At 41.3% G+C, this 24,910-nt stretch overlaps 1 pseudogene; it reads right to left on the reverse strand.

Annotated features, from left to right (window-relative positions):
- Positions 1–2,270: 2,270 nt before the first annotated feature.
- The window catches only part of LOC112257271, a 46,081-nt pseudogene continuing 23,441 nt past the window's right edge, over positions 2,271–24,910 (reverse strand).

Raw genomic sequence — 24,910 nt, forward strand, 5'->3', positions numbered from 1 at the left:
TCCACTCCGTTACACTGGTTGTAAGGCAGAACACAGGATCCGCATCGCGAAAAACATATTCTTGGTCGTACTGATGGTGAGTTGACGCTGATCTTATATTCAGTAGTTCTTCTCGGCTGTATGTAATGAAACCTAAGATGACCTGGGGTACTAGTGTAAGAAATAACACGTAAAAAAACAAAAAACTGCATAGTTTCCTAGGAACGCGAAGCGAGGCGGCCATCTCTGTCGGCGCCGGAAGTTGCAATGCATGCTTCTGTGTAAATCTCTTTCAGAGGAGTTTAACTTCTTAATTTTTATTAATTACATTTCGATTTATGTGCCTGGCAGAATTGATCTGGAGCCACTTGGTTCACGGTTTAGGCTTTAATAGATGGATTGATGTTGGAGAGTAGTCAGGTTGAAAGCCTTGCCTAAGGGCACAACATTAGAATGCTTCATATGTTTTTATCAAGATCTTTTTGAGAACATCTACACCGGAAGAGAGGGAGGTGGAATGGAAATCATTGATCTGCACACAGTTAGTTCTGCCATGCTCAGTAACATATACTGTACAGTTGAAGTCAGATGTCTACATACACTTAGGATGGCGTAAAACTAGTTTTTCAACCACTCCACAAATGTCTTGTTAACAAACTATAGTTATGGCAATTCGGTTAGGACATCTACTTTGTGCATGACAAAAGTAATTTTTCCAACATTTGTTTACAGACAGATTATTTCACTTATAATTCACTGTATCACAATTCCAGTGGGTCAGGAGTTTACATACACTTAGTTGACTGTGCCTTCAGACAGCTTGGAAAATTGCAGAAAATGATGTCATGGCTTTAGAAGCTGCTGATAGGCTAATTGACATAATTTGAATCAATTGGAGGTGTATCTGTGAATGTATTTCCTACCTTCAAACTCAGTGCAAGTAATTTTGCTTGACATCATGGGAAAATCAAAAGAAATTGTAAAAAAAAAAAAATGTAGACCTCCACAAGTCTGGTTCATCCTTGGGAGCAATTTCCAAAGCCTGAAGGTACCACGTTCATCTGTACAAACAATAGTACGCAAGTATAAACACCATGGGACCACGCAGCCGTCATACCGCTCAGGAAGGAGACGGGTTCGGTTTCTCCTAGAGATAAACGTACTTTGGTGCGAAAAGTGCAAATCAGTCCCAGAACAACAGCAAAGGACCTTGTGAAGATGCTGGTGGAAACAGCTACAAAAGTATCTATATCCACAGTAAAACAGGTCCTATGTCAACATAACCTGAAAGGCCACTCAGCAAGGAAGAAGCCACAGCTCCAAAACTGCCATAAAAAAGCCAGACTACAGTTTGCAACTGCACATGGGGACAAAGATCGTACTTTTTGGAGAAATGTCCTCTGGTCTGATTAAACAAAAACAGAACTGTTCGGCCATGAAGACCATTGTTATGTTTGGAGGAAAAGGGGGGAGGCTTGTAAGCCGAAGAACACCGTCCCAACCGTGAAGCACGGCGGTGGCAGCATCATGCTGTGGGGGTTCTTTGCTGCAGGAGAGACTGGTGCACTTCACAAAATAGATGACATCATGAGGAAGGACAATTACGTGGATATATTGAAGCAACATCTCAAGATCTCAGTCAGGAAGTTAAAGCTTGGTTGCAAATGGGTCTTCCAAATGGACAATGACCCAAAGCATACTTCCAAAGTTATGGCAAAATGGCTTAAGGACAACAAAGTCAAGGTATTGGAGTGGCCATCACAAAGCCGTGACCTCAATCCTATAGAAAATTTGTGGGCAGAACTGAAAACGTGTGTGCGAGCAAGGAGGCCTACAAACCTGACTCAGTTACACTAGCTCTGTCAGGAGGAATGGGCCAAAATTCACCCAACTTATTGTGGGAAGCTTGTGGAAGGCTTCCCAAAACATTTGACCCAAGTTAAACAATTTAAATGCAATGTTACCTAATACTAATACTAATTGAGTGTATGTACATTTGATGAAAGAAATTTAAGCTGAAATATGTCATTATGTCTACTATTATTCTGTCATTTCACATTCTTAAAATAAAGTAGTTTTAACTGACCTAAAACAGGGATTTTATACTAGGATTAATGTCAGGAATTGTGAAAACTGAGTTTAAATGTATTTGGCTAAGGTGTACTTAAACTTCAGAATTCAACTGTATAATGCACCGTTTGAAGCCATTTACAAAACCCTTCAAAGGATTTAAAGAATAGAGGGAGGCCAGGTTAATACAGGGTCTTCGTAAATATCTTTATTAAAAGAGATTATTCCACGTATCTGATGTGGAGAGCGATGAACAGACAACCAAGTAAAGACATTGTTGATGTGAAGAGGACCACCACAATCACACTTCTTGCCATGTTGACCAATGACCCAGTCCCGCCCCTACGATGATCTGAGTCAGCTGCATCATACACGTGAGCGCTGCACAATCCATGCCGGTACCTCGATCCTGTCCAGCAAGATTACCTTTCCCCAGGTTCCTCTGCACCTGGTGGGAGGATGGAAAACGTTCAATTTTTATAAGTATAATGTCACAAGAGGAAAAAATTCATTTCAGAAATTCCATAAGAAACACTGTCACACTCAAGTGTGCACACCACACAAATATGCACATATGCACACACACACATGTGCACACATATGCACACACACACATGTGCACACATATGCACACACACACATGTGCACACATATGCACACACACACACACATATGCACACACAACAAAATGTATTCATGGCAAACGTATTCACAGTTCACACTATAAAACATGTAGTGAAAATCATGTGGTAAAACTGAAGGGAATGGGAGACATGGTGACACAATACTTGAATAAGAGTGGCTGGGGAAGAGTCTTGTGAACATGCCTGGTAAGCAGAATTAGAAGCAATGCCTCATCTCCAAATCAATAAACTAGTTAACACAAATCCCCTTCATGTCCTGCTCTATTCTGTAGGTGACACTTCTGCTCCTGCTCCTCCCCTCTGGCATACGACATGGCCAGAATATTAACCACCGGTCCTGGGATTCATCATTACGCACACCTGGCACTCATCATTACGTGCACCTGGGAATCATTATCATTATGATTCACACCTGGACTCCGTTACTTTCATAATTTCCTCCTCTTTATATGTCAGTCCCCATTTCATTCACCAGTTTGCATTGTTCTTGTGTATTGATGTCCTGCCTTATGTTAGTGTCTTGTTCTTGTTGTTTTATTAAAACATTTCATCTGCACCTGTTTCTGACTCACTGCCCCATCAATACAATGGGGAGTAAATAAATTGATAACACAATAGATTACTAGGCAATGGAGCTGAGTTTGAAATAAATCTGTGTAATTGACTAATCTATCAGAGGGGATAGTGGAAAGCAGGCACATTACAAATGTGTGCTCTATGGTAGTGAAATTGAGGATTTTTAAAATGTGTTTATTTATTTAACTAGGCAAACCTGGACAATGCTGGGCCAATTGTGCCCTGCACTATGGGACTCCCAAGCACGGACGGATGTGATACAGCCTGGATTTGAACCAGGGACTGTAGTGACACCTCTTGCACTGAGCTGCAGTGCCTTCGACCGCTGACCACCTGGGAGCAAGGGTAGGAAAACTTTTGCTTTGTCACTTATGGACTTGTTTGGAATCATTCCATCTGTTTTATTATGCAGTATTAGTATTTCCCCAATTTATAGTGAAAGCAGTGATTTAAGGATTATCTCTACTAAAATTAATCAGCCTCGTGCATCGGCAGACTGGACTACAGTTAGTAATTTGGGACTTTATTGCGGTACATTATGTTCTCACGTGGATAATATGGATATTATAAGATAATATTGATAAAATAGTAGACATCTTTAAACTCAGGAGAGTTTTGTTCCAAATCTGAATTTGATCCAAATCATTTAGATTGATTATGCTAATTAAATCTCAAAGAAAATAGATTTTCATTGAGATATATTACCATAATCAATCTAAATGATTTAGATCAAATTCAGATTTGGATCAAAACTGTCCTAAGTTTATAGATATTTTCACTAACCAGTGAAAAGTGCTGTCCAGAGATGTCCTTACTGAAGGTGACAGGAAGGGTTGAATATAAGGTAAAGTGCAGATTGGCCGAAGATAATCTCATTAATCACTTTTTCCATCCAAAGCCAAACCTTTCCCTATTTACATCCTAAACCAAAACACTAATAGAAATGCATTATGTCTTAGCGAAGCCTGTTTCACATCTGGGTAGTTCCATGTCATTTCAGCAAATCATGACACCCACCACTTCAGATTGTTCTGAAATCGTTTCTGTAGTTAGAAAGAGATAAGATTATCATTTCTGAAACGTTATCATTTTGAAATATAATATAAAATGTAATTGGCCATTTTAATAGGATTCATATAACATTCAATAAATATAGTACCTATCATCCAAATTGGGCCAAACGTTTTTTTCTGACAATGAGTAAGACATGAGGAATCCAAAGACATGGTGAAAAGCCATCCACGGACCCCCGCATGCCAATCTCACCCCAACAACAAGTATATATACACTGAACAAAAATATAAACACAACATGTAATCATTTAAAATATTTGACTGAGTTCATAAAAGGAAATCGTCAATTGAAATAAATTCATTAGGCCCAAATCTACGGATTTCACATGACTGGGAAAACATGCAGCGCGACACACACTTCACACAGCATAGTTGATCAGGCTGTTGATTGTGTCCTTTGGAATGTTGTCCCACTCCTTTTCAATGGCTGTGTGAAGTTGCTGGATATTGGGTGGAACATGCTCAATGGGTGACATGTCTGATGAGTATGCAGGCCATGGAAGAAATGGGACATTTTAGCTTCCAGGAATTGAGTACAGATCCTTGCGACATGGGGCCATGCATTATCATACTGAAACATGAGGTGATGGCGGTGGTTGAATGGCACAATAATGGGCCTCAGGATATAGTCACGGTATCTCTGTGCATTCAAATTGCCATCGATAAAATGCAATTGTGTTCATTGTCCGTAGCTTATACCTGCCCATACCATAGCCCCACCACTATTGGGCACTCTGTTCAAAACTTTGACATCAGCAAACCACTCGCCCACACGCTGCCATACACGTGCTCTGCGGTTGTGAGGGCGGTTGGACTTACTACCAAATTCTCTAAAATGGCATTGGAGGTGGCATATGGTAGATAAATTAACATTAAATTATCTGGCAACAGCTCTGGTGGACATTCCTGCAGTCAGCATGCCAATTGCGAGCTCCCTCAAAACTTGAGACATCTGTGGAGTTGTGTTGTGTGACAAAATTGCACATTTTAGAGTAGCCTTTTACTGTACCCCATCACAAGGTGCACCTGTGTAATGATCATGCTGTTTAATTAGCTTTTTGATATGTCACACCTGTCAAGTGGATGGATTATCTTGGCAAAGGAGAAATGCTCACTAACGGGGATGTAAACAAATTTGTGCACAATGAGAGAAATAAGCTTTTGTGCATATGGAACCTTTCTGGAACCTTATATTTTAGCTCATGAAACATGGGACCAACACTTTACATGTTGCGTTTATATTTTTCTTCAGTGTAGTATTAGTTTGCTATGTCTGACAAGTAGTATGGAGCTGTGGCAAATAGTATTGTTTCTTCATCCTATGTCCTGTGTTCTCAGTGAGTTGTGGGATTTGTTTTCCTCTGTTCAGATGACTAATTTCTCTGAACCCCCCATATAACCTGACAGAGCTTGAGAGGATTTGCAGAGACGAATGGGAGAAACTCCCCAAATATAATTTAGGTGTGCCAAGCTTGTAGCGTCATATCCATGAAGACTCGAGGCTGTAATCGCTGCCAAATGTGCTTCAACAAAGTAATGAGTAAAGGGTCTGAATACTTATGTAAATGTGATATTTCATTTTTTTTTAAATAAATGTGCAAAAATATCTAAAAACCTGTTTTTGCTTTGTCATTATGGGGTGTGTAGTTTGATTGTGTGTAGTTTGATGAGGGGGGGAAGTATTGAATCCATTTTAGAGTAAGGTTGTAACGTAACAAAATGTGGAAAAAGTCAAGGGGTCTGAATACCTTCTGAATGCACTGTATGTACAGTTGACTTGTGAAACAACATTTGAAACAGTGGCCAACAAAAGTGTCAGATTTTCACCTAATAGAGGGAACACCACCATCTATTGGTCAGAACCTGGTAATATCAGAATGTGGGGTGGGACAAAAACCTAACAACTTCAATTACTATTTTCTCTGAACATCACCAAATTCACTGAGAATATGTTACATAGGGTGAAGAAACAATACTCTGAGCTGCAGCTCCATACTACTTGTCAGAGATAGAGAACTGATACTATATACTGGTTGTTATGGTAGGATTGACGTGGGGTGTCATTGGGTGGCTTTTCACCATTTCTTTGGATTCCTAACTCATTGTTAGAAAAATCAGATGTTAGGTACTATATTTATTAAATATTATATGAATGCTATATATTAAAATGGCCATTTTGGGTGCAATCAATTAGCTTAATTTCTCAGAATAATGTTGCAGTAATGCTAATCTTATCTGTATCTAACAGAAACGATTTCAGAACAATCTGAAATGGTGGGTGTTGAAATCCTCTTTATTGTACTTTTTGAGCTGGGATGACCCATCTGCGTTAAAGTCAAAGGGTCAATGAGCCACATACATTTTTGGACCACATTTTTGGATTTTTGGACTGGATATGTACCCATTGATTCTTGAAGAATATAACTTACTTATAAATGCCTCATGAGTTTAGTCCATCAGAACACCAAATAACATCTGGTTTTATTTCAACATTTTTGAACAAAGAAAATATAAACGAACACTATATAGCCTTAAAACATGGTTAAAGCAATAATTGTGATATCATGGATAGTCAGTCCTTGCATCCAAAGCTCTGTCTATGAATTTTAGAGTGGTTAAATTTCTCCAGCCCATCCCTCAGCTTTTTACCGAACCAGGGCCTGGGAGACGGCTTTGTCATTGTTTCTACAGCTGACTGCTGATTTAAGGAGAGGAAGAGGTTGTCCTCTCTGTCTGAAGAGAGGGGAGGGTTTTTGGGACGTGTGTCTGTTGTGAAGGTCACACCTGCTCTTAGCTTAGGTCACATACTGACCAACAAATTGTTGATCACTCAGCATTGACAGGCTCAGCAGGTAACGCTGAACTATGGCCAGACTATTATAGTAATGACAATTGGGAGATGAGGGTTGTAAGGACAGAAAGGGGTCGGGGGGGGACCTCCACATTCTATGACCCTCCACATTCTATGACCCTCCACATTCTAAAATTGCATTTTTGTCTCCCCCAGTTTTTCATTGCACTGTGATACCAGAAGTCCCACTGGTGTGCTCTAGGACCATGCAGATGCGACAGAGCAGTCGGATAGGCTGTTTGGCGGTTTCAGCAGGCTGGATAGATTTAGTACCACGCGGACACCACAGAGCATGCAGATAGGCTGCATGAAGGCAAAGATTCTGAAAGACACTCTGCAGCTGCTGTCGCTGTGTGTGTTGAGCATTTTCTCTTAGTTGTAAAAGCGAGCAGAGCAGAAACTGGCAACTCTTTATTTGACTGATGTAGCTGGCAAGGTAACTGCTGAACTAGTAGTGTAACTAACATGTAATTTTAGCTATGGTGATGTTTCATCCTTTCTCGATTGAAGTTCTGTCTGAAGAGAATGAACTACATAGCTAGTTAGTAGCTACCACAGCCAGTGCAGCTTGAGTTATCTGTCTGGTAGCAGTATCTAACAGCTGGGGTGTGTATGAAAATGCTTTGTATCCTTTTTGTCCCGTTTCAACAGAAGGCAATTAACTTGGCTAGTTTTCGTCAGTTGATGTACCCTTAGAGCTAGCAATAAGTTGGCAAACATTAGGTAGCTATCTTATTAACTTTAGCTATTATTTTTGCCTCAATCACACTAGACCTGAATCAAACAATGAAACCAGCAGCCAAATGATTGTAAAGCAATGTAACGTTTTTGATCTTTCGGTTTCCCTAGCTAATTCCCTACTTTTCACACTGACACAGTATAAACAGCTCTACAGGCTATGCTGTCATGGTGCACAGTCAGTCTTAGCAGGATCAGATGGTGACAGGTGTCCCAGCAGGGTCAGACAGCCAGGGAAGAGCAGTCTACGGAGAACAGGTGAATTTTGCAGTATATTATTACAATCAATGAATGTATAAAGTTCCTTCTTGAGTTGATGGGTGGGCTACAGTCTGGGATCTGGGAATAATGCTTATTTCAATTATAGAACCATTGATTATATCATTGGATAAAACAATGTATAAATGTACACCAAGGTAATTATTTGTCATGCCTCATCTGAGCAGGATCAGATGGTGACAGGGGTCTCAGCAGGGCCAGGCAACCAGGCAAGACCAGTCTGTGACGTCGCTGAGGTGAACTTTTGCAGATACAACACTTTATTCTCTCAGTGCAGAAAACACTGGACAAGCCAGAAACTTCAAAGATTGAAACTATTTTAAGGCAGTCTGACAAACCTCAAGTTGATTTCCAAACTGTATTTAAGGTTGATAGAGGCTTTTCCCAATAACACAAAACATGTCAAACTAAAATGTGAGGAAGACCTGGGAGACACTATTGATGATGGTGAGTGGATACAGATATTTTTGAATGCCCAGTCATGTTCATATCATCTCAGACATACATTACTGCAGTTAAGACCATCTATAGAACATACTACAGTATCTGCCAGTGAAACTGAATATCATGCACTCAGAAATGTTATTACGGGCTCCTGAGTGGCGCAGCGGTCTAAGGCACTGCATCTCAGTGCTAGAGGTGTCACTAAAGACACCCTGGTTCAAATCCAGGCTGTTTCACAACCAGCTGTGATTGGGAGTCCCGTAGGGCGGAGCACAATTGGCCCAGCGTCGTCCAGGTTTGGCCGGTGTAGGCCGTCATCGTAGATAAGAATTTGTTCTTAACTGACTTGCCTAGTTAAATAAAGGTTAAATAAAATAAATAAATAAAAAATATCTCTGCTGTAGGTGTAAAACACATAATGGGACACATTTGCATGTTATGATCTTGTGAAGGCTGACTGAATTCTGACAAAGAGGATGTTCTTTTATCTCAGCATGTCTACAGATACGACCTTCTCCCTGTTTTTGTTTGCTTGGAAATGATGATACTGGAGACTGTTATTATAAGAAATTGTGTAACCTAGCATTTATTGCATATTAGAAATGCATTGCCATTAATTGAAAGGTTGGTTGTCCTCCCACAATCTCACGATGGATGGCAGAAATGTCAAGTTAAGCATCACACAAGACCTGTCTGATTTGCGCCTGTCTCAGTGGACTAATCCATTGAAGAAGCCGCAGGGATGACACGGACCAAGAATATGGGGATTGTGGCTCAGATGCACAAGGTACGTCTCTCTCCAGGATGTGCTCACTACCTCCTTTTTGTGCGTATTCATTGTTTCATAACTTCATTGTGTGTGTTGTTTGCTGTCTATCAATTCCCCATTACATATATCACCAGTAGTAGCCTACAGTTACCGTTACTGTCCATCATTTCTAATCTGCAATGTTTGTTTGGTTTTGGTCATTTCTGTTAAAGCATTCAATATAGTATTATCAGGGCCAAAAATGTATTTTTTTTGTCCACCAGCCACTGTGTCAGGTAGATTTAAAAGTCTACCAGCCACTCAGATTTTTACCAGCCAAAATCTTTTTTTTTCAGCAAAAATTACACCAACAAAACAAAACAAAAATGGGTGAGCATGCTTCGTAATGTTTCTAAAACAATAAATGCATTACTAATAAGAAGTAATGTGGTATATTGTTTAACAGATGTTCACCTGTCCCTGTAAGGGTGGGAGATTACCGTGGCAATGCGACTTGAGTCATTCTCCTGTGAGAATGAGTCTGACTGCGTCAAAGATTTGTATAAATAAACCAAGATAGACCCCAGCCTGTCATTTCCAATGGGAACAAATGAATCATCGTGGGCAGAACAAGCAAGGAGGTCCTATTAGCCCATTCTAGCATACATCTGCATATTTCCACTAGGGAACGCCTACTCTGTGAAGTGCACGTGTGCAATAACTAAATTCGCCTTTGCACTCCTAAACAACACATTTTTTTTTTGACAAAGGTTAAATAATTTAAAACGTAGCCAACTCTGTTCATAACAAATTTTAGTTTTGCAAACAGAAAACTAGGGAAGAGTGGGAACTATCGATGAGAACAGTTACAGAATGTTGGCCAAAATCCATCTTCTCCCACTGCCAGCCACTGGGCTTTCTCTCATTACCATATTGGGTAGTGAGTGGAAATGCCAAGCGGATGCTTGGGGCGGCAGGGTAGCCTAGTGGTTAGAGCGTTGGACTAGTAACTGAAAGGTTGCAAGTTCAAATCCCCGAGCTGACAAGGTACAATCTGTCATTCTGCCCCTGAACAGGCAGTTAACCCACTGTTCCTAGGCCATCATTGAAAATAAGAATTTGTTCTTAACTGACTTGCCTAGTTAAATAAAGGTAAAATAAAGGTAAAATAAAATTTAAAAAATGCGTCACATTTACACATCCGGTGAAATATCTGTCTCATTGTTCTATCTGTGGCTGCGTTGTCTTCTCTTCCCTATCAGTTGAAACTCAAACATTGAAAAACAACCTAGCTTGTGAACATAACAATGTAAATAGCCAAGAAACACAAGGACAAAGTCTCATTGCAGTAGACTTTTGTTTCAAGTAAATTATACCAACTGTCATGCCTGTGCACAGAGCTTCTAAAAACAAATATTCACTCAGCTCTTCAAGTGTGGACAGCCCCTAGCCTGTCAGTGTTGCAGCTCGGGGTGGGATAGGCTGTGGGATTTTTCGTTCTTTGACTTTGTGCGATTCATTTACCAAGCATTGGAGCACCTTAAATACTGTAAACTGTTATGGTGAAAACATATTGCTAAGATAGGGAGAGGTCTGTCTGTAATAAAGCGCTGCTCTACTTTCTTGACATTGCTATCAACAAAACCAGACCTACAGGCCATATTTTTCTTGCACCCGGACTACTGTCCAGGCATATGGTAAAGTGCCACAAAGAGGGACATCGGCAAATTACAATTGGCCCTGAACAGAGCAGCACGACTGATCCTTAAATGTACACGGAGAGCTAACATTAATAATATGCATGTGAATCTCTCCTGGCTCAAAGTGGATTTAGAAAAGGGTCTAAAAGGGCCAAGAATGGCCACTTTCAGCATGAATTTCCCAAACATTGTTTGTGTTACAAATGTAAAAAGCAAGTTACACATTCCTCACAATGAAGTTTTTATGTGAGAACTGCGAGAACAATCTGTGATACCCAAAAATATTTTCGGGCCAAGCTGGCGGGTAAATTTCCTCTTTTTTGGAGGGTGATGGGTATTGATTTAGACAGTTTTGGAATAAACTCAAAAGAAATTAGGGTAAAAAGTAATTTGGCATAGATGATATTCAAGTATTCCATGGACACCAACCTACAGTGGGATTACATTTGCTATGTGAATTACAAGTGATTTATGACACTTTGGACAGAAACCAGACTATAGAGGCAATCAATAAAGGTAATTGAAAAGTACCTTTACACCTCCATCAAAAGGAAAAGGGGAGTTCACCTCTCCACTGTGGTAAATGACATGGTGAGCATTCAAGTTTAAAAGGGCAGCTGTTCGCATCACTCCATATTTGAGCTGCAGACAGTTGGTGGATGAATTTTGAAAGAGAGAGAGAGAGAGAGGGGGGGGTACTGACGACCTCTTGCCGATGGTACTCTGAGATGAGGTTGAAGGGTATGGTGTACAAGGTGCTGGACATGACTCCGAAGACAGGATGAGGGTGGTGATGATGTTGGGGATCAGGCTGATCAGACTGATGCCCAGACCAAACACAAAGTATCCCACGAAGTAGAGCCCCTTCAGATCAACGAAGGGCTGCAGCAGCCTCTGGACATCTGAAGACACATCAGACGTAGAAAGAGAGAAGGAAGAGAGGGAGGGAGATTTCATCTTTACACGGTATGTGGATTGGTACTACTTTTTTATTTACAGTATATACTACTGTGTAAGAACACGCAACATGTCTAAGAAGACTGCAGATATAACTAAATAGAGAAGTGATTTCTTACTCAAGGGCACAACAAAAATTCTATCTGCTTGGGATTTGAATAAGCCATTTCTTATCCCTCCATATCTATTTTAGCAAACTGTTGCGATAGTGCTCCTTATTACTTTACTTTCCTCGTGTCAAAAATGTGAATGCCACTGAATAAACAAACATGTCATCATTGGTAATTCAGTTACATGTGATGACGATGGCCTGCTGTTCTGCTTACTGGCATTGGATCTAATGCATGCAAATGTATGTCACTATTCTCCATAGACAGAAGATCAATTTGGTTTGTTCTCCATGCTCTACTTTCAGTGATTGGAGTTTAACTATAAGACAAGTCTTAATTAAATCAATTACCGAACAATAATGAAATTCTAAGCATCTGCTATGCACTTATGCAGTGAATGATTGAATACGTTCTGTGACTTAGCTTAATATGTTATTACCACAGTCGCCAAGCAGGCTCGGAGCAAACTTCTGTGGAAAGTTCCCTGTGTTGGTTGGACATGAGCAGACAAGATATGAACTCATAAGCTTTAGAATGGAGGAGTGAAGTAAGTCTCTTTACAACAAAACAAACATTCGCAAAGGATATTAGCTACTGCTCTATTGTGGACATTGGGTGACTACACATATACCCTTGAGCTAAATCACATGGTGGACATTAGGTGACTACAATTACATTTACGTTTTATATTTTAGTCATTTAGTAGACATTCTTATCCAGAACAACATACAGGAGCAATTAGGGTAAAGTGCCTTGCTCAAGGGCACACCTCCATGCTCACCAAGTCAGCTTAGGGATTCAAACCAGCAACCTTTCAGTTACTGGCCCAATGCTCTTAACCACTAGGCTACCTGTCAATAATGTCTTACTTATGAATGCTGCGACACAACAGGAATAGAGAGCAGAGGAGACAGAGTTGATACAGAGACCCCAGCATCCAATATCCACCCCCTCTCATAGGCTGTAGAGTTATGGTCCGCATACAGGTTGCCCTTATACACAATCTGTCATCACACACAAATAACCATTATTACACACACTAACTGTTTTCTTGAGTTGAAGGAGATGCGGACCAAAACGCAGCGTGGTTGAAGTTCATGGTTTTTAATAAGACAACTAAACATAATACAAAACAACAAACGTGGAAAACCAAAACAGCCCTATCTGGTGCAACAAACACAGAGACAGGAACAATCACCCACAAAACCCAACACCAAACAGGCTACCTAAATATGGTTCCCAATCAGAGACAATGACTAACACCTGCCTCTGATTGAGAACCATATCAGGCCAAACATAGAAATAGACAAACTAGACATGTAACATAAAATGCCCACTCAGATCACACTCTGACCAAACAAAACATAGAAACATACAAAGCAAACTATGGTCAGGGTGTGACACACACTTTATGAAGTATGATGATTATCATAATTATGATAATTACATGCACAATGGAGACAAAGTCACCACCACAGCTGAATACGAATTGAACTAGTTACTTACATAAATGTGGTGTTTGATTCAAAATGTCTCTCCAATCTCTACCCACTCCTCTGACATATAATCAATAAGTGATGGTATGGTGGTTGAGGGTTAAGATAAAAGCCTGTGCCTGCATGAAGTGATGGAGGACGATGATGTATTTATCTTATAATGCATGTGCTGTACAGTAGCTTGTAACAGTTAACAAGTCCCATCCCATTTGTTATTATAGCTGCCAAAGCCTGTGTCAACAACATAAAAAAACATCTGCCACTGCTCTCTATTGATACAGTGAAAGCACGGTATGTTTAGGTCTGACCTGCTGCTTAGTTTGCCTCAGTCTGAACCACTAAATCACCACCACCGTGTGACTGCAGCCTGCGTAACAGCAGTCATCAGCATACAGATCAGATGAGACCTGACCACCATAAAGCCGGTCTGTCAATGTCTTCATTACTGAGCAATTAATAGCTGGGCACACAGAACCAAATCAGCCAAGGCTGTGACGAGAGACTACCCACCAATCAGGGCATGTTGTGATGGTGCTAAATAAATAAACAGGAAGCCTTTTAATGAACACAGTGATGAACCTCGATCGCATAATGGAGTGAAAACATTAAGTTCTCTTATGACCACTGTCAAATAAGGGCAATCATTAGTAGTCTGAGTGATATAATTAGTTTGTCCTTTAATGGTCTCTCTCTCTCCCTCCCTCCCTCTCTCCCTGTCCCATGAAGTCTGTGAAGAAGAGCATGTTGCAGAGGAAGATGGTCCATCCCAGCAAGTGAGTGACACAGAGACAGCGGTAGTGACTGAGTATGTTAATCATAGCCAGGAGACAGGACTTCAGAGTTATCCTCTTCTTCTGCAGGCAGAAACAGGGTAGAGACACACACATGGCAGATCATTAGATCATGAGACTTCTGCTGCAGGCAGACAATAGAGAGACACACACATGGCAGATCATTAGATCATGAGACTTCTGCTGCAGGCAGACAATAGAGAGACACACACATGGCAGATCATTAGATCATGAGACTTCTGCTGCAGACAGACACAATAGAGAGACACACACATGGCAGATCATTAGATCATGAGACTTCTGCTGCAGACAGACACAATAGAGAGACACACACATGGCAGATCATTAGATCATGAGACTTCAGAGGGTCTCACACGGAACAGCAGGGAGTCAGTGAATGTCAAGAACAGAGGAAATTTAAAAAAGAACAAGGAACAGCAGGGTGTCAGATAAAAATAAAGACGTCAGATGAAAGCTAGTAGCTAATGACAGATACACTAGCCTTATGCTGTTAAAAAATATTTTTTAACAAGTCAGGAAGAGAGGGAATTTAAAAAATAAAATATTTAAAGAAATGGGTGAGAAAAAAAAGTAAAACCATGTGCTCTTTATTTAAGCTTGTTCTGGTTTAATATACCATAGTTCTGTGTTCTGTAGGATTCAATGTTTTTCTATTGCTTAAGTGTACACAGATTGTCATGACAGCATACATTTATTCGAATCATCATCCCAAAATACATTCCCCATAAACCTTTACAGGAATGCTTCTGCAAAATCGAAAATGAATATGAGAATCTATATGGTTGCACCAAAGTGCCCTGTCTGGCTACTGTGATAATGGAGAACCTTGCCTGCTATAAGAGTCTCCTTTAGCAAGGATACATAGTAATTACTTCCTGACTCTTTTCATAGATTTTTGAATTACTTCTGCACAGTCATCATTAATTTCCAGCTATATTTACATACTGGGCATACATATCCATCATCATTAAATTACCCTTGTTAAATGCTATGGTGCTGAATTGAATTGTTGAATGCTAGTCTGAGTTTCAATGAATCTCATTCAGAGTACTGGTTTGAATGACTGTCTGAGCCTTAGAGATCATATCATTCATTTAATTCCAGGATGTGAGCTACCTATACATGTAATATAGTATAATGGCCATTTCAATTACTTTATCTTTGTGTACGAGGTGACATTATAACCTTTATTTATTTATTTATTTATTTATTTTCACCTTTATTTAACCAGCTAGGCCAGTTGAAAACAAGTGCTCATTTACAACTGCGAACTGACCAAGATAAAGCAAAGCAGTGCAACAAAAACAACAACACAGAGTTACACTTTTAATGACTGTCTTACACCCTGATGACTGCCTGGTCTCACCAACATCAAGGTATCCATGCATGCAATCCAGCTGCCGCCGGTAACTAAGAATAACTACATGACACTTGCCCTCTAACAATCCTCCCATCTCGCAATGACTGGGGAGTGGTCACCATTGCCACACACCAGAGCTAATTTCAATACTACACATGTAGGATCTTAATTTGACCTGAATTATAACAGCAAAATAATCCTGCAACAAGAGGATTTTAACATGTAGTCCATAATGTTGTTTGATCAGTGGTTAGGCTATTAGCTGGTCAAAATGAGTCTAGACCGTGTGTTAGTGCCAGTGGTGATTTTAGCATCTAAATCTTGGTGGGGCAAACTACCCAAAATGTTTTTTGATGCATGCCAGCAAAGCCGCTACACAACACTAAACAATACATTAATTGTACTAGAACGGTGACAAACGGTGCCCACAAACTGTTAGGGCCTACATAAAGCTGTCCCACAGCAGGGCTTTCTTTTCAGCACCATGGAGTGAATCTTTACCACTGCTACACCTGGCTATCAGCAAAACCTTGTGTGGCAGCAAAACAGATCATTCAGCCTCATTTACCGCCTTTGTAAAAAACATAGCTGATATGGCTGACTTGCTTAAAGAAATGTGGTTTCTACTGACAATTGAGATGTACAAACTATGGCATAAGAGGATGACGAGCAGATAAGAGGCGATCCGTAATTTTGACTAAGACATTAATGAGCGAGCTAGGAAGGACATAGTCAATATAACTATTTATTCAGGACTTTTGAAATGTACAGCGACAGAATTCAGAACACGGGCCATTCTTACAGTATTCTCCCTGTACACCAAGTCAGAATTGCAGGAGAAGTAAAGGGGCATATAAGCAGGAAATAAATGCTCTTAAAATATTAAACGATTACATTTCTCTAACACAGGCTATAGGATGCATGTGCATCACCAAGTCAGAACAGTAGGCTAAGTGATGAGGGGGGAAGATTATTAGGGTGAGGCACATAGGCTTCTAACACTTTACTACACAACATACACACATACCTTGTTTTGCAAGGAGGAATGGGAAAAAATTTCAGTCTCTCGATGTGCACAACTGATAGAGACATACCCCAAGCGACTTACAGCTGTAATCGCAGCAAAAGGTGGCGCTACAAAGTATTAACTTAAGGGGGCTGAACAAATTTGCACGCCCAATTTTTCAGTTTTTGATTTGTTAAATTTTTTTGAAATATCCAATAAATGTCGTTCCACTTCATGATTGTGTCCCACTTGTTGTTGATTCTTCACAAAAAAATACAGTTTTATATCTTTATGTTTGAAGCCTGAAATGTGGCAAAAGGTTGCAAAGTTCAAGGGGGCCGAATAATTTCGCAAGGCACTGTATATTACATAATTTATGCAGCAGCATACAAGACATTTTTGGACTCACCTTGCTGTGCTCACTTGAGCAGGAAGGTGGAGCGGCGGTCCTTGTGGGCAAATTTTGTCATCAAACCTTGTCATCAAAGTCTGTCATTCTCTGGGTTTAAAAGAACATGGTTGAATCATGACTTCAGTGATCTTCAGGTCGGAGATCTAGAAAGAGGCCCGCGTTCCCGAATTGGAATTCTAAGTTGGATGACAATTCAAAACGTATGTCCCCAGTTGGAGCTCGTTCCCAGTTGTCTTTAACTCACTGAATTCTGAGATTTCCCAGTTCCAAGTTTCCAGTCGTTTTGAATGCGGAGAAGTCATGCTGGATTGACAGCATGGCCAATGTATTCAACCTTTTCTGGCCCATGGTGTTGAATGTTTATCCTTTTAAGCCTGGGAAAAAGACCCTTAAACCCAAACGTATACCACACACCCACTCCACTGAATAGCAGGCTAGTGATTGCTTTGCAACACTTGTAGTTAGCCACTGATTCCTTCCAGAAAAACGAATTGTTGAATTTGCGATTTCCAACTTGTTGAGTAATGTTAAATGTCCCATTGCCATAGAGCATCGATACATTTTATATAGAATTTCTGTAATTGAAAAAAAACATTTGCCAGTAGATTGTCGACGTGATTCATGACGATGACTGCTTGTCTGGCTTGCTAGCTAAGATTTTGAATGTATAACGTTGACATGATCTGTCCAATTAAAGCTACGGTAGATATAACGTGATATGACTTCATTTTCTCAGTGGCCAATGACTCGGAGCCTTCTTGGATGCGCACTTCTAAAGTAACTCTATGGTAGCACCCAAGGGGCTTGAATTTTTGAGCTCTCCCTGTAGATTTTGCGGTGACATAGCGTCCCCATGAGTGACAGAACCACCACGGAAAGCACTGAGCTAGGCTGAAACACCTGCATTTTGGAACTGCCTTACTCAAGAAAGCAAAAAAGAGACCATGTTCGTATGCGCCTTTACTAACTCAATGATTTTTTAAAAATAGTTTGCAAACTGATATGTGACACGTATTAATGCCAAAATAACATGCAAAACAGGCAAAGAAATAGAGATATATTTCTTTTAGCTAACAGGTGGGGCTCATAACAGGTGGGGCTCTGCCCTGAATGATGGGCCGCCACTTGTTAGTGCGGGTTTTCATTGAATTTATAAATATTCCAAAGCTCATCTGCAGGACAATTCTCACCACCAAATTAAGATCCTACGTATGTATAATTGTATGAACACAAAAGAGACATTTAAACACATACATGTAGGTCTCACACAGTGATGATACATTTTTATTATGGATACAGACTATTCACAATGGTCCAAAAAGAGACACAGTGAGTTCAGAAAGTATTCACACCCCTTGACATTTCCACATTTTGTTTCGTTACAGCTTAATAAAGGTTTTTCCTCAATCTACACACAATACTCCATAATGCCAAAGTGAAAACAGGTTGAGAATATTTTGCAAATGTATTTTTTTTAAACAGACCCTTTACTCAGTACCTTGTTGAAGCACCTTGGGCAGTGATTACAGCCTTGAGTCTTCTTGGGTATGACACTACAAGCTTGGAATACCTGTATTTATGGAGTATTTAGAGTATTTAGGGAGTTTCCTCTCTTCAGTTCCTCTCAAGCTCTGTCACGTTGGATGGGGAGCATCGCTGAATGGCTATTTTCAGGTCTCTCCAGAGATGTTAGATCGTGTTCAAGTCCGGGCTCTGGCTGGGCCACTCAAGGACATTCAGAGACATGTCCCGAAGCAACTCCTGAGTTGTCTTGGCTGTGTGTTTAAAGTTGTTGTCCTGTTGGAAGGTGAACCTTCGCGGTCTTGAGCACTATGGAGCAGGTTTTCATCAAGGATCTCTCTGTAGTTTGCTCTGTTTATCTTACCTTTGATCCTGACTAGTCTCCCAGTCCCTGATGCTAAAAAACATCCCCACAGCAAGGCAATGTCACCACCATGATGCCACCACCCTCCTGATTCCTGCTTACAAGCAAAAACTAAAGCAGAAAGTATCAGCGACTTGCTCAATATGGAAGTGGTGAGATGACACTGATGCTACGCTACTGGAATGTTTTTCTAGCACACACTGGACTATGTTCCAGGATTCATCCAATGGCATTGAGGAGTATACCACCTCAGTCACCGGCATCATCAATAAGTGCATTGACAACGTTGTCCCCACAGTAAATGTACGTACATATCCCAACCAGATGCCATGGATTAAAGGCAACATCCACAACGAGCTCAAGGCTAGAGCTATCATTTTCAAGGAGCGGGACACAAATCCAGATGCTTATAAGGAATCCTGCTATGCCCTCAGTTGAACCATCAAACAGGCAAAGCGTCAATACAAGATTAAGATTTAATCCTACTACACCGGCTCCGACGCTTGTCGGATGTGGCAGGGCTTGCAAATATTTTGGACTACAAAGGGAAACCCAACCATGAGCTGCCCAGTGACGCAGGCTTAGTAGATGAGCTGAATGGCTTTTATGCTCGCTTCGAGGCAAGCAACACCGAAGCATGCATGAGAGCACCAGGTGTTCCGGATGACTGTGGGATCCCGCTCTCCGTAGACGATGTGAGCAAGACCTTTAAACAGGTCAACGGATAACAAGGATGTGTACTTAGAGCATGTGCAGACCAACTTGCAAGTGTCTTCACTGACATTTTCAACCTCTCCCTGACCAAGTCTGTAATACCTACATGTTTCAAGTGGACCACCATAGTCCCTGTGCCCAAGAAAGTGAAGGTAACCTGCATAAATGACTACCTCCCCGAAGCACTCACATAGGTAGCCATGAAGTGCTTTGAAAGACTGGCTATGACTAACACCATCATCCCTGAACCCTAGACCCAATTCGCATACCGCCCCAACGGAACCACAGAGGACGCAATCTCAATCGCACTCCACACTGCCCTTTCCCACATGGACAAAAGGAACATCTATGTCAGAATGCTGTTCATTGACTACAGCTCAGAGTTCAATGCCATAGCACTCACAAATGTTTTTTTTATTTTTTTTATTGAACCTTTATTTAACTAGGCAGGTCAGTTAAGAACTCATTCTTATTTACAGTGACGGCCTACCAAAAAGCAAAAGGTCTCCTGCGGAGACGGGGGCTGGGATTAAAAATAAATTCAATAAAAATATAGGACAAAACACACATCACATCAAGAGAGACCTAAAACAACAACATAGCATGGCTGCAACACATGACAATACAGCATGGTAGCAACACAACATGGCAGCAGCACAACATTGCAGAAGAACAAAACATGGTACAAACAGTATTGGGCACAGAAAACAGCACAAAAGGCAAGAAGGGAGAGACAACAATATATCACGCAAAGAAGCCACAACCATCAGTAAGTGTGTTCATGATTGAGTTTCACTAAGCTAAGGACCCTGGGACTAAACACCTCTGACCGGACAACAACCTCTCCCTCAACGTGAGCAAGACAAAGGAGCTGATCGTGGATTACAGGAAAAGGGCCAAACAGGACCAAACAGACCTGCATTAACATCGACGGGGCTGTAGTGGTGAAGGTCGAGAGTTAAGTTCCTTGGTGTCCACATAACCAACAAACTATCAAGGTCCAAACACACCTAGAAAGTCATGAAGAGGGCACAACAAATTCTTTTCCCCCTCAGGAGACTGAAAAGATTTGGCATGGGTCACCAGATCCTCGAAAGGTTCTACAGCTGCACTATCGGTTCTACAGCTGCACTATCGAGAGCATCCTGACCGGTTGCATCACCGCCTGGTTTGGTAACCGCTCGGCATCCGACCATAACACGCTATAGAGGGTAGTGCATACGGCCCAGTACATCACTGGCGCCAAGCTTCCTGCCGTTCAGGACCTCTATACTAGGCGTGTCAGAGGAAGGCCCAACAAATTGTCAAAGACTCCAGTCACCCAAGTCATAGACTGTTCTCTCTGCTACCACACAGAAACAGTTACCGGAGCGACAAGTCTAGGTCCAAAAGGCTCCTTAACAGCTTCTACTCCCAAGCAATAAGACTGCTGAACAATTAATTAAACGGCCACCAGAGCTATTTACATTGACACCCACCCCTCCTTGTTTTTACACTGTTACTACTCGCTGTTTATTATCTATGCAGTCACTTCACCCCTATCTACATGTACAAATGACCTCGACCAACATGTACCCCTGCACCTTGACTCAGTACCGGTACCCCATGTATAAAGCCTCAATATTGTTATTTTATTGTGTTACTTATTTTATTTTTGACTTTAGTGTATTTGGTAAATATTTTCTTCTCTATTTCTTGAACTACATTGTTGGTTAACGGCTTGGAAGTAAGCATTTCACGATAAGGTCTACCTAATAATCGTGTTGTATTTGGCGCAATTGACAACTTCAATTTGATTTGATTGATGATACATTTAAAAAAAAATATATAGAATAAGACTGTAATGGTGTCTGAATAGTTTCTGAATGCAGTGTATGCCCACCCAGTCTAATATTGAGTATGGACACAAAATGGCTTTAGAAATGATTTGTGCTCATACAGTAGCTTAAAACTCTAATATTCATTTTGCATTATCAGTATACAACAGTTATTGTTACTGGAGAGAGCCTGGGGTACTGAACCTGCGTGCGAGCAGCTTTTAGTGACTTGTTTATACAGTGCATTCGGAAAGTATTTGGCCCCTTGACTTTTTTCACATTTTGTTACATCGCAGCCTTATTCTAAAATGGATTAAAAATAAACAATTCCTCAGCAATCTACACACAATACCCCATAATGACAACGTGAAAACAGGGTTTTAGAAATGTTGGCAAATGTATAAAAAGTGTATAACAGAAATACCTTATTGACATAAGTTTTCAGCCCTTTGCCATGAGACTCGAAATTCAGCTCAGGTGCATCCTGTTTCCATTGATCATCCTTGAGATGTTTCTTCAACTTTATTGGAGTCCACATGGGGTGAATTAAATTGATTGGACATGATTTGGAAAGGCACACACCTGTCTATGTAAGGTCCCACAGTTGACAGTGCATGTCAGAGCTAAAACCAAGATATGAGGTTGAAGGAATTGTCCGTAGAGCTCCGAGACAGGATTGTGTCGAGGGACAGATCTGGCGAAGGGCACCAAAAAATGTTTGCAGCATTGAAGGTTCCCAAGAACACAGTGGCCTACATCATTCTAAAATGGAGATGTTTGGAACCACCAAGACTCTTCCTAGAGCTAATCACCCTGCCAAACTGAGCAATCAGGGAAGACAGGCCTTGGTTAAGGAGGTGACCAAGGACCTGATGGGCACTCTGACAGAGCTCTAGAGTTCCTCTGTGGAGAAGGGAAAACCTTCCAGAAGGAGAACCATCTTTGCAGAACTCCGCCAATCAGGCCTTTATGGTAGTGGCCAGGCGGAAGCTACTCCTCAGTAAAAGGCACATGACAGCCCACTTGGAGTTTGCCGAAAGCCACCTAAAGACTCTCAGACCATGAGAAACAAGATTCTCTGGTCTGATGAAACCAAGATTGAACTATTTGGCCTGAATGCCAAGTGTCACGTCTGGAGGAAACCTGGCACTATCCCTAGGGTGAAGCATGGTGGTGGCAGCATCATCCTGTGGGGATTTTTCAGGGGCAGGAACTAGGGGACTAGTCAGGTTTGAGGCAAAGTTGAATGGAGCAAAGTACAGAGAGATCCTTGAAGAAAACCTGCACCAGAGCGCTCAGGACCTCAGACTGGGGCGAAGGTACACCTTCCAACAGGACAACGACCCTTAGCACACAGCCAAGACAATGCAGGAGTGGCTTTGGGACAAGTCTATGAATGTACTTCAATGGCTCAGCCAGAGCCCGGACTTGAATCCAATTGAACATCTCTGGAGAGACCTGAAAATAGCTGTGCAGCAATGCTCCTAATCCAACCTGACAGAGCTTGAGAGGATCTGCAGAGAAGAATGGGAGAAACTCCTCAAATATAGGCGTGCCACGCTTGTAGCGTCATTCCCAAGAAGACTTGATGCTGTAATCGCTGTCAAAGGTACTTCAGCAAAGTACTGAGTAAAGGGTCGGAATACTTGTGTAAATGTGATATTCCAGATTTTATTTGTACTATATTAGCAAACATTTCTAAAAAACAGATTTTGCTTTGTCATTATGGGGTATTGTGTGTACATTGATGGATAAAAAATATATATTTTAGAATAAGGCTGTAACGTAACAAAATGTGGATAAAGTCAAGGGGTCTGAATACTTTCCAAAGGCACTGTACTTCCATTCTCGAGTTTCTTTTAGTCACATCGCAGTTATTATATGTTTTTATTTGTATTATTTTACTCTATATTATTATTATTATCACTGCATTGTTAGGAAAGGTGTTCAAGGTAATAATTTCACTGTACTGTTTTACACCCATTGTATCCTGTTCACATGGCAAATAAACATTGACACTTGAAATTTAGTTAGACTAGTTTCACAAAACACAAAGGTCCCACTCAAATCAAATCAAATCAAATCAAAAATCAAATCAAATGTATTTATATAGCCCTTCGTACATCAGCTGATATCTCAAAGTGCTGTACAGAAACCCAGCCTAAAACCCCAAACAGCAAGCAATGCAGGTGTAGAAGCACGGTGGCTAGGAAAAACTCCCTAGAAAGGCCAAAACCTAGGAAGAAACCTAGAGAGGAACCAGGCTATGTGGGGTGGCCAGTCCTCTTCTGGCTGTGCCGGGTGGAGATTATAACAGAACATGGCCAAGATGTTCAAATGTTCATAAATGACCAGCATGGTCGTATAATAATAAGGCAGAACAGTTGAAACTGGAGCAGCAGCACGGCCAGGTGGACTGGGGACAGCAAGGAGTCATCATGTCAGGTAGTCCTGGGGCATGGTCCTAGGGCTCAGGTCCTCCAAGAGAGAGAGAGAGAGAGAGAGAAAGAGAGAATTAGAGAACGCACACTTAGATTCACACAGGACACCGAATAGGACAGGAGAGGTACTCCAGATATAACAAACTGACCCTAGCCCCCCGACACATTAACTACTGCAGCATAAATACTGGAGGCTGAGACAGGAGGGGTCAGGAGACACTGTGGCCCCATCCGAGGACACCCCCAGACAGGGCCAAACAGGAAGGATATAACCCCACCCACTTTGCCAACGCACAGCCCCCACACCACTAGAGGGATATCTTCAACCACCAACTTACCATCCTGAGACAAGGCTGAGTATAGCCCACAAAGAACTCGCCATGGCACAACCCAAGGGGGGGCGCCATCCCAGACAGGATGACCACATCAGTGAATCAACCCACTCAGGTGACACACCCCTTCCAGGGACGGCAAGAGAGAGCCCCAGTAAGCCAGGGACTCAGCCCCTGTAATAGGGTTAGAGGCAGAGAATCCCAGTGGGAAGAGGGGAACTGGCCAGGCAGAGACAGCAAGGGCAGTTCGTTGCTCCAGAGCCTTTCCGTTCACCTTCCCACTCCTGGGCCAGACTACACTCAATCATATGACCCACTGAAGAGATAAGTCTTCAGTAAGGACTTAAAGGTTGAGACCGAGTTTGCGTCTCTGACATGGGTAGGCAGACCGTTCCATAAAAATGGAGCTCTATAGGAGAAAGCCCTGCCTCCAGCTGTTTGCTTAGAAATTCTAGGGACAATTAGG

Source organism: Oncorhynchus tshawytscha, linkage group LG09, assembly GCF_018296145.1.
Source record: "Oncorhynchus tshawytscha isolate Ot180627B linkage group LG09, Otsh_v2.0, whole genome shotgun sequence".
Classification (NCBI taxonomy): domain Eukaryota; kingdom Metazoa; phylum Chordata; class Actinopteri; order Salmoniformes; family Salmonidae; genus Oncorhynchus; species Oncorhynchus tshawytscha.